The sequence below is a fragment of the Cynocephalus volans genome, chromosome 3 (genome assembly GCF_027409185.1).
Source record: "Cynocephalus volans isolate mCynVol1 chromosome 3, mCynVol1.pri, whole genome shotgun sequence".
Lineage (NCBI taxonomy): Eukaryota > Metazoa > Chordata > Mammalia > Dermoptera > Cynocephalidae > Cynocephalus > Cynocephalus volans.
Genome location: NC_084462.1, coordinates 72152901 through 72166787, shown reverse-complemented (window position 1 = coordinate 72166787; position 13887 = coordinate 72152901). Strand labels below are relative to the sequence as shown.

Genomic DNA, 13887 nt, shown 5'->3' with positions numbered 1-13887 from the left:
ATAATAATTATAATCTACTCTTTCTAATGTTTTGCTTATCATTCCCTGTCTTTCGATTACTGCAGTCAAAGCAAATTTCAAACAATTTTCTTTCACCTCTTTAAACAATATGCATTTTATAAAATATCAGTTCAGAGGTTTTCATTCTTTGTATTCCATCCTGATAAACACTCTAGCTTCAGAATAATACAGATTTCATCCTCAAGTATAAAATAACAGTATGCTTCCCTTTTGTATCATGAATACTTCCAGGAAGGTACTTCTGTCCTTCGTGTAACCCCTAGAGCAAAATCTCAGTTTTCAGGGTAGTTTCAAGTTAAAGTTCACCCCTAGAACCTCTACAGTTTATAACTGTGGACGTTTCACGTCTGGAATAAACTGGGTTGTTTATTTTTTAGTCTCTTTGATGGTTGGGAAATTCTTGCAGTTAGTCACATTTGAGAAAACTTGGAACAGGTTCTAGAGATGGAGACCCATTTACCTTGTGCATTATTATGCTATGGCTGGATAGCTCAGCTATTAAAACAAAGGAATAGGGTTTCATAAAACATATCTGTTTGTAAATGCCTGCTTCAAAGCTGCAATGAGTTGGCCACTTATAAATAAAACATCTGCAGATCATACATATACCCATAAATGTATGTGGATGTATGTGTTGGCAAAGAACACCACTCCAGGATGGCAAGTCATAAAGACAAGGCTAAAGGGTGAGTACTTTCAATGCCTTAGAAGCAAGTGGATAGGGATGTGTGTGTGTGAGAGAGAGAGAGAGAGAAAGTGAGAAACAAGGGATATGTATTTAGATATATTTCTTTACAACTCTACACCCTGGCGTGTGTTGTCCCACATTTTTAATCAATCAGTATCAGTAAATCAATAAACTACAATGAAAAATGTAGTCACAGGAAGCACTATCCTATATTTCATTTAACCATTTTTCTAGTACTGCTCACTGTTTGATTTTAAATGAATGTATTCCCAGAGGTATAGCAATAGTGAGGCACCCCTGGCTTGGTAAGGGCTCAGTGAGGGGGCAGGAAATAGAGTATATATGAGGCTGCTGTGGTCAAGGGAATTGAGCCCTGCCTGCCTTTGGCCAAAAGATTGGGCCCAGTAGGGGATGGAAAAGAAAGCAGGTTGTTCCTTGTCTTGAGGAACCTGAGTCACATCCTAGAGACCCAGTCTTAAGGAACCAGTCTCTTTATTCCTTACACCATATTAATGGCTTTAATTTTTCCTTTTCCCTCTCTGCCTACAACCTATTTGATGTTACTCCCATCTGGAAGCCAAGAGCTTCCTCTGGAATGCATGAACTGTAGAAGCCATTTGTCATTGTAGGTGAGGACCTGTGCCTTTCACAAAAGGAGCAGTTTATCTCCCAAGCACGGTAACTCCAGCCAGCAGGGTGCCAACAAGGGCTGCATAGCTTGGGCTGCATCAGCTGTGAGGCCTGCAGGATAGTCAGGGTTTCCCTGTGGGCCTGCATTTTCCAAATCCAAGGAAGAAAGTAAGGGATGGGGTTGGAGGGAAATACTGAAATATTATAGATTCACCAATTGGGAAATCATAAATGAGCTCCAGGTGTGACCTTGATCAGTGAACACAGCAAGTCTCAGCCTACGTGAATCAGAATGCAGGATGGGTGGGCCAGATCATTTTTACTCTTGGGCCTGGGCCATGCACACAGTGGGCACTCAAGCAGTTTTTGTCTTCTTATTGGTGTGGGGGGGGGTTGTCACTGTATATATCAGAATATCCAATATCAAGTCTTAAAATGATCATCTTGGCAATTTTTGACCATGTGAGTCTTAAAGATGAAATGTCAAACTCAAGCTTAGACTCTTGAGAACATTAAAATCCCAGTGTTAGAATTCATTTAGTTGTTTAGATATTTTATTTCCTCTACTTTGTGTTGTTGATCTTAAGATGGATGTCAGTTTTTATGTCCTCAGTGGATGTATTTTAAAGTTGGACCAAGAAATTCTTTACACACTCACATTTGTGGGAGGCCAGGGTCCACATGAGCTGGTGCATTTTTCTGGTGTATAGCCATTAAGCTACATAAAGAATTCACTAAGAAGTTTCATCATTGGCTTCCACATCATCTTATCTCAGAACCAGGTAAACAACTGAATTCAGCAGATATTTGTAGACCACTATGTGCGAAGTCCTGTGCTAGACTCAGTGGAAGTTATCAGGAAGAGTAAGCCACATGTACATAGTCTTGCAGGGAACACAGCAAGTACACAAAAAACTAGAATGAACAAACTATGGTATTATAAAAGAACTGCAGTGTTCTTTGGGGATCCATTTGGGTAAATGGGGAAAAGCTGTATGAAAAAGGTAGCATTTGAAAAAGGCCTTTGGATAATGGACCAAATTTTAATAGAATTTTTGAGGGGCCATTCCAGGCAAAGGAAACATGATGGGCAAAGCATGAGTATATGTAGGCCCCAGACCTTTTCAGAGCAATGCAAAGCCTCTGCCTACTAGAACAGAAACCCCTTTGACATTGACCTGGTGAAGTTCAACCAGGCAACATACTTACCGGCTGGGTCATCTCTTAAATTCCACTTCTCTAGAAGGAACCCTCATGTTGAGCTCTGAGAACTTTGACTCTGCATAGAAGTAGCATACCCACCAACATGGACCTTTTTTCTTGAGTAGATTCTCTTGAGTGGACTCCCATTCAAACACAGGGAAATCCTTCATCCCTGAGGAAAATGTGGACTTTCTTCAATTCTTTAAGAGCCTATTGCATAAATCAGGAGTCAGCTTTAAATGCAACGAAGGAAAACAAGCCATGTAGGCAGCCAGGAACATTTAGCATGCTGACACAGCCAGAAGATAGGAACTGCGTCACCTTTCTGCTCCTGTGAAAATGATTCCATTATTAAAGAATCCACTTTTAAATCACACTGGTGTAAATCACAGGAAAGACGTACATCAGTGCTGCACCAGCTCTGTGACCTAGGACCAGCAAACAGAAATAAAAGTTTTCAGGCGGCAGAGACCTCTTAAGAGGTGGCAAACAGAATGTCCAGCAGCCTTCAGACCATCACGCAGGGATGTCATGACTTATGTGGAAAAAAGCCAGCTTCTGCCAGTCAGAAAGTATTGGTGGAACTGCAGCAAGAGGGGAGAGGAAGATAATGCAAAGATGGTAGAGAAATTTCCCCCAAATGCCAATAATCAGATTGAGGGAAGAAAAAAAAAAAAAAATCAGACCCTTAAACTCAGGGACAGAGAGACAGCCTAAGATGGGGAGCATTGAGATGGAGTTCAAGTCTGGTTTTGCTATTCAAATTATATGTTTAAATATTTTTAAATAAAAGGGATATGATGAGAGACATTACTGTATAGACCATTTGCTTCTTTCTGTAAACCACAAATACTTTTTTCTGAGGAATTAATCTTCCTTTACAGTTCTTTGGTAGCTAGGGTTGGGCTGTGACTTAGCAGGGAGAGCCACCATGTCCCGTTCCTTGTGTAACTTCAAGCAACTCCCCGTTCCCTTCCACTTCAGCATCTTCATCTGCAAAGCCAAAGGCTGTGGACTAGATCAGCAGTCCTTGTAGTCTTCAGGAAGTCTGTTAGAGCGCCCGAAATTACATCAAAAATTGTGTATGCATGTAGAGATTTGCATTTTTTTCTGAAAAGAGGAATTCGTGGCTGTCACCAGTTTTTTAAAGGGGACCATGACCCTAAATGATTGTTAAACTCCCTAGCTACCTTCCCATTCTTTTCTTTAGAGCTATGTGGCTGGACCAAACAAGCAGCTCAGAGGGAGGCATTCATTCACTTGGAGGGTGCTTGCTTGGTGTGGGGGAGGAGAGGGAGGAGTCGTCCCTCTGGGACTTGGCAGGGCTTCCCACCAGCTGTCATGCACCCCTTTAACCTCCCAGCCTATCGTGAATGTGGGCCTTGACTCGAGCAAGGAGCATGTGGGCCGTGGGCACACACACTGTTACAATTTGGGCTCAGAGTGCTGTATATCCTAAGCATTTAGAGTATTTCCAGAAGCTTTCCATGTCTAAGCTCTATTTAATGGAATCTATGCATAGTAAGTAATCAGGTCAGAAGAAGCTGCATCCCGGTTTGAGATCAATCGCCGGCTAATACTTTATCTAGGCCACTTTATTATCTCATGCTGATCCGATTCCCATTCTCCTCCTCCTTTGTAGCATGCATTTCGGCTGTGGTAAAAGTACGTATCACATACATATTAAAAACATATACCCATTCTATCTGTATGTAAATGCGTGAGGCACAGCTGGATATTGCAGAGGAGTTTGATTTACTAATAGTTATTATCTGTTCTAGCTGTTCAGTGGCAGAGAGAATTTCAGAGAAACAAGCTGGCGCAGAAATTGTCTTTATGCTATTACTATACTGCTTTAGTAATTGTTTAAAAACATGGGTTTTCTCCTTAGGTTCTAATAATGCCTGTTATTTTGTGCATTTCCTTATACGTTCCAGAGCAGGGCGTCCTCGTTTAGCATTTCCTCCAGTTTGGTTTTCGATCCAGGCTCCTAAGAAACACAGGGTACTGTTTGCAATTGAAATTTGACATTTTGCTTAGAAAGCAAGTAAATAGTGGGACTGGAAATACGAGAAGCAGGTGCGGGTCTTAGGGGGAGGGTGTCGGATATCATCAAAATAGTGCTTTTGGATTTTTTTTCCTTCGTCTATTCCTAGCAGCTGCAAACTTGAAGGCGTCTCATTTCTCAGTGAAGGCTTTATGTGTAAGAGGTGGTAATGTTTAGGGGCTAATAAACACCAAACTGCTTTAGAAAAATCTGTTTAAACATTTAATTACTTGCAAAGAGATGTTAACTTGTTTAACTCCTCTAAATTAAATTGTCATTGTAGCTTTTCTGCTTTTCCAAACCTGATTGTAATTACATTTTCAGATTGGTTGGTTGTTCTCTCAGTTAATCAAGGTATATGATAAATTGGGCATCTGCATTTAAAAATCAAAGTAACCACCACTTTAGATTTTTATCTCTCAAGCACTCAAATTTCAGTGTGACTTTGGAGCTCACACCAAGTGGCTTTGTTTGCAGTTATCAGACTCAAACTTGATCACTGTGAAAGACAAAGTGCACTGGACAATTAAGAAGATGATTTTATTCAGGCTACAGCAATAGGGAGAATGTTTATTAGTGAGGAATATCTCTAAGAAAAGGGAGAGGTCGAGGTTTTATGGAGGCAGGTAAACAAGGGATTCTGCAGCAAGTCTTATAGAAGTCATGAGGAAAGATGAAGAAGGATCTCACTCAGCTCTGAGAGCAGGGTGGTCCTTTGTGGTTATTAAAAGGGTGGGCGAATTTCTCACCTGGAACTGCTTTCTGGGAGCACAAGACTCAGATAAAGTTCAACATTATCACCACATTCTACTAAATGAGGCAAAGATGTTTCACTTTATTTTGACCCAGGGCTTTTGTGCCCTAAGCACAAATACAAGGAAAGGCACATTTCCATAGCCCCCTTGACTAGTGCTCATGGACCACTGTGCTTGCAAAAATCTAAGCTTTTAAAAATACTAATGATAGTTAATAGGCATTTGTGAACTTGGTTTTAGATTACTGCATTTAGCTGTTTGTTGCCTGTGTCATATGAACGTGTATTAAAATGGACCTTTAGGGGCCAGACTTATGTGTGTGGCCGCCCATTCTTGCAGACAGCATTTTTGCTTTTGGTTATTCATTTGGAGGTACAAATCAGTTCATTAGCTACAGAGCCCAGAATTTGCAAGGAGAAATCCTGCCAGGGTTGTAACTTCAACTAAATATTTCCTTCAATCAGAAGTCATCACAGGAGTATGGGGGCTCCATATAGGGTCCAATTGACAACCACGTAAGGATTTTTTTTCAAGTTCTGAAGGCCATTAAAATTATCTGTGTCTGCTTATAAATAAGAGTCCACTAGTGAAGAAGCTGATTTTAGCTTTTTAATTGCACATAATTACAATGGCAGAATCACTGTCTGGATGCTTGAGATCACACTAAATTAGACAGCTTTAATTCGAATGTTTGATGACACATTAGCACTTCAGCAAGAACAGAGAGATTATAACCCCAGAAAACAGGCTTTGTTTTTTCAAAGATGTGACCACTTAATCTTTTCATGAGACTTTAGCAGATGAATATATGTATGTGTGTGTATGCATATATATACACACACATTCGTATATATCTCTATATACAAGCACATAGAAAGAGCGATACAGATAGATAAAATCTGTCATTCCTTGATCATGGTGACTTGACAGTTTTAATTTCCCAGTTAAAGATAACTTTTTTCCTCCATCAGTCGAGTTAGATCTCTTAATATGGTGATGATTTGCCTGTTTAAGATTGCAGTTGTTTGAACTCATGCCTGCAATACTTCTTTTATTGTTTCATTGGGCTAACTCTCATCTTCCCAGCATCTCATTTCAAGGCACAATGAGGTTGTGTAGCATTCACTGACTACAGGAAGAGTTTGGTTTTCTTGGATGCAGGAAAGTGGATCAATTGAGCTGCTCGTCAGTGTTATGCCAGAGTCACAGGGGGCTAAGGTGGGTCTTTGGAGCATGTGACACATTAGTTCCTCATTTAATGCTACTCAGCTCATTGGAAGTTTCTGCTGTTTGGTTGGTGTCCTTAGCCCTCCTTCTAGGCCCTTCATCTAGGCCTTCCTCTTCCCTCTTTTTGAAGGCCTTCATCTTCCTCTGTGCAGCTTTTTCCCATTCTTGCCCTACATAGTGCTTGCTCCCTTCTCTGAAGCCCTTCAGAATATGTTGTGTCTAACTTGGAACAGCACCTAATTGCATGTTCATCTTATATCTACAAGTGGGTCCATGTAGTACAGTGGTTCTCAACCCCGGCAGCTCATCAGAATCATCTGGGAGGTTAAAAAAAGAAAGAAAAAAAAAATGCCTGGATCCCAACCCAGATGAAAGAATCTCTGGCATTTGGGTCAGGGAGCAGATACTTTTTTTAAAAAAGCTCTCTAGGTGATCAGAAGGAGCAGCCAGAGGTAAAATTCACTGGTTTAATGCCTTTTTTCCTCCTACTAGATTGTAAGTTTCTTGAAGGGGGATCGCAATCTTATAGATCAGTGCCTAGTTTGGTCCTACTCTGCTGTCGTTCAGGCAGATCACTAATGAGTGCGTGAACTATTCTCTCTAATCCAGTTCAATAAAACACTGTACTAGACACTAACCAAATAAAGACAAACAAGACATGTCTCCTGTTCTCCCGGAATTGATAGCTGAGGAAACTGACCCAAGAACGCACAGTCCCTGGACATTATGATATGCAGTATAAATTAGGGTGATCATACTAGAATACGTGGTCTAATAAAAGGGATTTTTTTACTTCTTGCTAGGAGAGGTCATCTGGGTAAGATAATTTGGTGCCAGAATAATACAGTTCCTAAGCTGTTGAAATGTTTGCAAGGGTAATATTCAAAGCATTTAACAACCACTACAGCATAGGTCAGAACAGGCACCAGGTTTGGCCATACACCTTGGTTGTATGAGAAGAGCCAGGTAATGCTAAGCAGTTATTGATCAGCAGCACCTGTAATCTTTGGCATGCATTCTGACCACTTGAAAATTCACCTCCAACAGTTAATTCCAAATCAAGAGGTTCTTAAAGAAACAAGCCATGCAAGCGACCACACGGCCAGCAACATCTTTGCCTGGTTAGATTGATAGCATGGGACCCCAGGGTCATTCCCTGGCTCCTGCGAGTAATGGATTAGGTTGAAAAAGGCCAGAGACATTCAGCCATTTGTGGGGGAAATATAAAAGGATCTTAAAGCTAGTTCCTGAGATTTGGGGATTTCTGTTGAAGATAACAAAGTTGTTTTCCTGTGAGTACACACCAATAAATATATGCAATTCTTATCAATTATTAATGAGTCTTACCAGGATTTTCAAGGACTGGAAAAAATAGAAGCCTATTTACAATAGTAACCAGCTGGATTTGTTTAATAGGTTGTTTGCTTTTTAATTTGTAGCAGTTTGGAGAGAGACCTTTGGGGATCATGAGTCGTGGTGTTTCAGATACACAGTTATTTTGGGGGGCCAAATCTGCCTGTAGATAATTTGAGGTTTGTTTGGCCATTTAGAGACTGCAGAAAGGCATTGAAGACATTTGGGCCTTCCATCCTCTATTTAATTTTCAAGATTGGAATTAAACATTAGGCGTTGGTCTACCGAGAGACATTTGCCAGAGCATGGACTAGTTTCTTTCCAGTATCCTGGTTTACCGTTTCTCTGTTCTCTTAATATAAATGGTCACTGATTCTGAAGTAGGAGAATAGGTACCATTCGTTTATTCATGCAAAGGTTCCCTTGACACAAATAAAAATGGAATTTTCAAATGTAACCCGATTAACTCTTAATTGTATACCAATAGCCTATGTGTGTCTCAGCTCCCTCAAAAGGCTTCTGAATGGCCCGCATCTCTTTTTAAAGTTGGGGGAAGGGGAGGTTCAATTAATAGCAGGATTTTCTAATTGTGGGATTGGTGTGGAGTTGACAAAAATTTGTATAAATAGGGTGCATTTTTCCACTTAAGAGGGCTGTGCTGAAACATTTTTAATTGGATTTTCATGGTGATTGACAGCATTTGATTATGACAGTAACTTTATTTGGCTGGACTGCTTTAGCCTCTGGTTCAGATTTTTCCATCAAAGCTCCTTTTTATCCTCTGAATCCCCAGTGGAGCAGCAGTCATTGTGGAAGAGCCTTTTAGCACCTTTGTTGTAGCCATCCCTGGTGATGATTGGGCCCAGCTGGTAGTAGATAAGAAAATGTTCCTTTCACAAAGAGGCTGTGTCTCCCGCCTCTGCGGTTTCAATAGTTTTAAGAGCCCCCAAAACCTGTTGAGGATTAGAAGTAGCTTTAGATGTGAAATGAGTGTTAAGTATTAGTAATCGGGAGATTAGGGCCCCAGGGACAATGAGAGATAAACAACTGCAATTAAGGCAAATCTGCCGATGTAAACAAAATTTAGCAGAAACAGATGCCCTAACCATTTTGGGGGATTGATTTGAGGGCACCAAGGAATCGATTTTTGTCTTGTTTACACTTTCAGACCCCTGTGATATACTGGAAGGCTAAATATTTCATACAGCCTGATTTTAGTTAATTTTTTTTCAGTGCCTCACAGTAGGTGCCACTCTCCTCACAGTGACCAGGCCTGAGTTTATTCAGCATTCACAGGGAGCAGCTAATTGTCTATGAAGGGCCCCCGTGTTTAAATGGGCTTGACAGGAATTTAAATTTTGTTTCAATCAACCCCTGTGCTCACAGCCTGCTCCAGTTTCTAATTTTTAAATTAAACATGATCTTTTTTTTTTTTTTTTAAGCCATAGTCTTGCCTCTGAAATACTCTCTAACTCTCGGGAAGGCAAATCAGCTGGTTTATGCAGGGCCTACGGCACAGCTCCATGTGGGAAAGTTCCTTCTCCGAAACAAGCTTTCCTCCCCCGGCAGGGAGGTCAGCAGAGCTTTGGCAGGGCACTTCCTCCTTCCCGCCTTCGGAAATGGCCCCCTTTCCAGCTCTCCTGTGCAGGCAGCAGTGCTGCATCATCTGGAAAGTGGGTTAAATACCAAAGGAAGACATAAGGAAGGCTTCTAGGGGCTGGCTGAATGATAACCCACTGCACGGCTAGTACAGCTTTGTATTTCAGACACCCTTCCTATGCCGTGAGATAGGGAGGGAACACGCCTTGGGTGTCACAAATTCGCATTTTATCATCTGCTCGCAGTTTTATTTCTTGAGCATCTGCTCTGCGCAGAACACCCCACCTGATGCTGAGGAAGCAGTGCATCAGCTCTGAGGCCTGACTCCAAGCAGCTTACAGTCTAGCAAGGATGATAGAAACAGCCAAGCACAGGAGAGAATGTGAGAATCCCATGGTCCTCCCACCTTGCCTGCCTTCTTCACCTCAGGCCACTCCTTTTCACATAGCCTGTGCCCCAAAATTCTGGCAGTCTCCAAATGCGTGCAGCATTCTCACATTGTCATGTCTCTACTTGTGATGTTTCCTCAGCCAGGAATGCTCTTTCTTCACATCCACATGATGAACCCCTACTTAGCCTCTAAGACCCATCTAGCAGACTCTGTGAAGCTTTCCCAGGCCTGCTGCAGTTGGGTTGATGACTTTCTCTTGTATGTCATCCCTCCTCCTGGCAAGTGCCTCTGTTAGTGCACTTCTCACACTTTGTGGCTGTAACTTGTTTGCAATAGTTCATGAACAAGACGAGAAGTTCTTTACGGAGGAGATCGTGTCTTATCTATCTTTGTATCCTAGGCATCTAGCACAGTCCCTAGCCCTGAGTAGAATGCTCAGCAAATGGTTATTGAATTAAAATGATATGAATTTAACAGGTAAAATGAGTTCTGGGGAAAGAAAGAGTTCTTCCAACTAGGGGTATCTGGGGAGGCTTTGTGAATGGGGTGACAGGTAAGCAGGGCCTCACAGGACATTTGGGCATTTATGTAAGTACAGTTGTGCACCGCGTAATAACTTTTCAGTCAATGACTGATCAAATATATGATAATGGTCCCATAAGATTATAATACCATATTTTCACTGTACCTTTTCTATTTTTAGATATGTTTAGATACACAAATACTTACCGTTGTGTTACAGTTGCCTGCAGTATTCAGTACAGTAACTTGTACAGGTTTGTAGCCTTTAGAAGCAAGGGGCAATACCACATAGGCTAGCCTGGGTGTGTAGTAGGCTATACCAACCATCTGTGATGTTTGCACGATGATGAAATCGCCTAACGATGCTTTTCTCAGAACATATTCCCATCATTAAGCAACATGTGACTATATATTACCCTCAGCACAGAAATGTGAAACACAGCTTGGATCATAAGGAAAAGTACCAGACCCTCTAATATCCACCCACACTAGGCAGAATTTATAGTACAATTTATTTTCTCTGAACTACCTTGAAAGAGATTAGAGTAACAGTTGCACCTAACTTGGGGCTGCAGATGAATTCAGAAAAGATTTTGTTCTTTAGCCTTAAAAAAACAGATTTATTATACTATATAAATTATTCTAAACATAACATTTTTTTAACATGAGTTAGAGCGTTCTTTAATGTAAGTTATCTCATTTGACCTTCACGTGGGTACTATAAGGCTTATTCTTATTACATTTTAGTGATGCATAAACTGGGGTTCAGAGAAGTTAATTTACTTGCCTGGAGTCACATAGCCAGGAACAACACAGGACTGTTCTGCTGCACTACATGAAAGCTATATGTACTACTGCATAGTAGGCAGGGGATTGTTACCATGGTTTTGAGAATTTTAGGTAAGACAAACCATTTCTTGGAGTCAGAAAAATAAAACTAAATACAAATACCGCACAAAAAAACTTGTAGGATTTCAGCAGTGTTTGCTTGTGAAGCCAATGCCCCTCTGAGATGCTTTGCTCAACTCACTCCTTACGGTCCCTTCCACCTTGGTGCCTTATCCTGCATTCACGGGGCCATGGTCGAGGCAGAGAGCAGATGGTCACCCACACACTCCAGCCATACCCAAGGGGCAGGGGGGCCTGGTTGAAGCCTGAACCTCAGTACAAACAAACACAATAGGAAGAGAGAAAGTAATTACCAGCAGTTCACACCTGGTCTGTTAGTTGGTTGTCTGTGGGGAAGCTATGAGAATTTATAAATTATTGTTTTTTGGCTTTGGTAACCTGTGACAAAAGCTGAGGGCAGAATATGTCCTCCCAGTTGTCTGGCCACGACCTTTCCACCTCTCCAGTTCTACCATCATGGTTATAGAAATGAGCAGCTTCCAAGAGATGTTGTTCCTTGAGTTGGGGAGAAATTTCTTTTAACTCAGCAGACGTTACTGAACCATTCTACGTGCAGAGGCGCTCTCATTTGGTGCCACTCAAAGTGTGGTCTGTGGACCAGGGTAGTATCTGAACTGTGTGTTGAACACAGCAAGGTCAGGAGTTTGTGCCAGAGTGTAAATCAAGCATTTCTCAAAGCATTCTGTTTAGTTCAGCTAACTTTTTTGTAGCAAAACTTTCTCAGTGAAGGAAGCTGTGTGTTGGTTTATGTTATGTGTTCCTTATCTCATTGCAAACCAGTAGCAAGCAGTTCACAGGCCAACTACTTGAGTTGCACAGCTGTAGGGAATACAGAGGGTGATCAGATGCTAATCCTGCCCTCCAAGAGCCGATAGTGGGTGAGGAAGTAAGGGTTTTTTATAACCACTTCATCCCCTGCAGCTTGCACAGTACAAGGCATGTAGCTATTCAGTAATCTCTGTTGAATAAATGATCAAAAAGAAATTGAAGCCAAACTGTGGTGAGTGCCATGTGAACAAAGCAGTCAGCTCACATATGATATGGAGCCACACAAACACAGGTCCATCAGGGAGAGGGGAGACAGGAGGGGAAGACAGCGCTAATGTCCACGCCAACACAGGCATTCAAAGAGTGGGAGCAGCAGGAGCCCAGGCATGGAGCCAGGACCTCGCTCATGTCTGTGACCATAATGGTAGAAGTGGAAGGCAGAAGGTTTGTGACATGGCAGTGGGTGGGACATACTCTGTCCTCTGCATGTGAGATCAGGGGAGGCTGAGGAAGGGCTCTAGAGCTGGAAAACCTGTCTATCTTGTGAACGTGAGCCAAGAAGCACCGTGGTGAATCAGAAAAGATTGACCTGAATATCAGAGGATACGGTTTCAAGCACAGGCGCTATCTCTGGGAAACTGGGTAAGCAACAGCTATTTCCTTAGCTCATCTGAGCCTGAACTGCTTCATCTATAAAATGGGGATAATAAGACCAAACTCACAAGGGTTTTGTTCATTTTTTTTAAACTTACATAACATGGAGTTTATGAAAGTATGTTTTTAAATATAAAGTGCTAGACATATGAGGGGCACTAAATCATTCACCTTCCTTGGGTCATGATTTTCTCATGTGTCTGATGTTCCTGGGTACCTCCAACTAGTGGCTTTTTAGATGACAAATGTGTGTGTGGAGCTTAATGCAACTTAGAACAGAGTATATGTATGTTGATGTTTGCGGTTAGTGTCTACTGATTGGTAGTTTCTTAGCGGTGGGTCTCTGGGTTATTCCTCCCCACTCATTGGAAGCTATAACTTTTTGTGTCTGTCTTCTGTTATCAGTAAAATGTAGTGAGCATGTTGTTGGAGGGAATTACTGTGAACCAGTTAACAGTATTTGTTGTCCATTTCTGTGAGGTGCTAATGTGTTCAGAAAGAATATAAGAAACATCCATGTCCTCAGGAGCAAACTAGCCACATCCACCGGAGACAGAGAAGGCAGGATGAGCTGCGTGTGTGCTGCTGGCTTGGGTGGTGTGGGAGCTCAGGGAAGGGTGGCCTTGCAGCCGCTGTAACCACAAAAAAGACTCGACTCCAGCTGGACCTGTAGGATGGCTAGAATTGGCCAGATATGGAAACTTGGAACATGGTGGCACAGCAAAGCTCCAGTCCCTCCCATCCTCACCCTCCTATCCCTGCTGCCCAGCTTGTGGCATGTGCCTGAGTCTCTCTCAGCCTCTGATTCTTTACCTGTAAAAGTGGGGTCTCACAAGGCGTGAAATGTAAGTTAGATAAAATATGTTACATTCCTAGCACAGTGTCTGGCCTAAAATAAATGCTCAATAAATGTAGCCTTTTCTACTATCATCACCATCACTGCTAATAACAAGAGGGAAGGTGTTCCAGGAAGAGAAAACAGCACATGCTGAGGCAAAAAGGAACAGGGGACCATGAGGAACCCACCCTGGCCAAAGCAAAGAAGGCCCTTGGAGATGTTGAGGGTAAAGTTAGCTGGGCAGATCCAGTCTTGAAGACACCAGAGAGAAGTGGGGCAGCT

At 41.9% G+C, this 13887-nt stretch overlaps 1 protein-coding gene across 5 annotated transcripts in view; it reads left to right on the top strand.

Annotated features, from left to right (window-relative positions):
- MAP2K5 (mitogen-activated protein kinase kinase 5) overlaps nucleotides 1-13887 on the top strand; it is a 239060-nt gene that overhangs the window by 203322 nt on the left and 21851 nt on the right. The window lies entirely within an intron of this gene.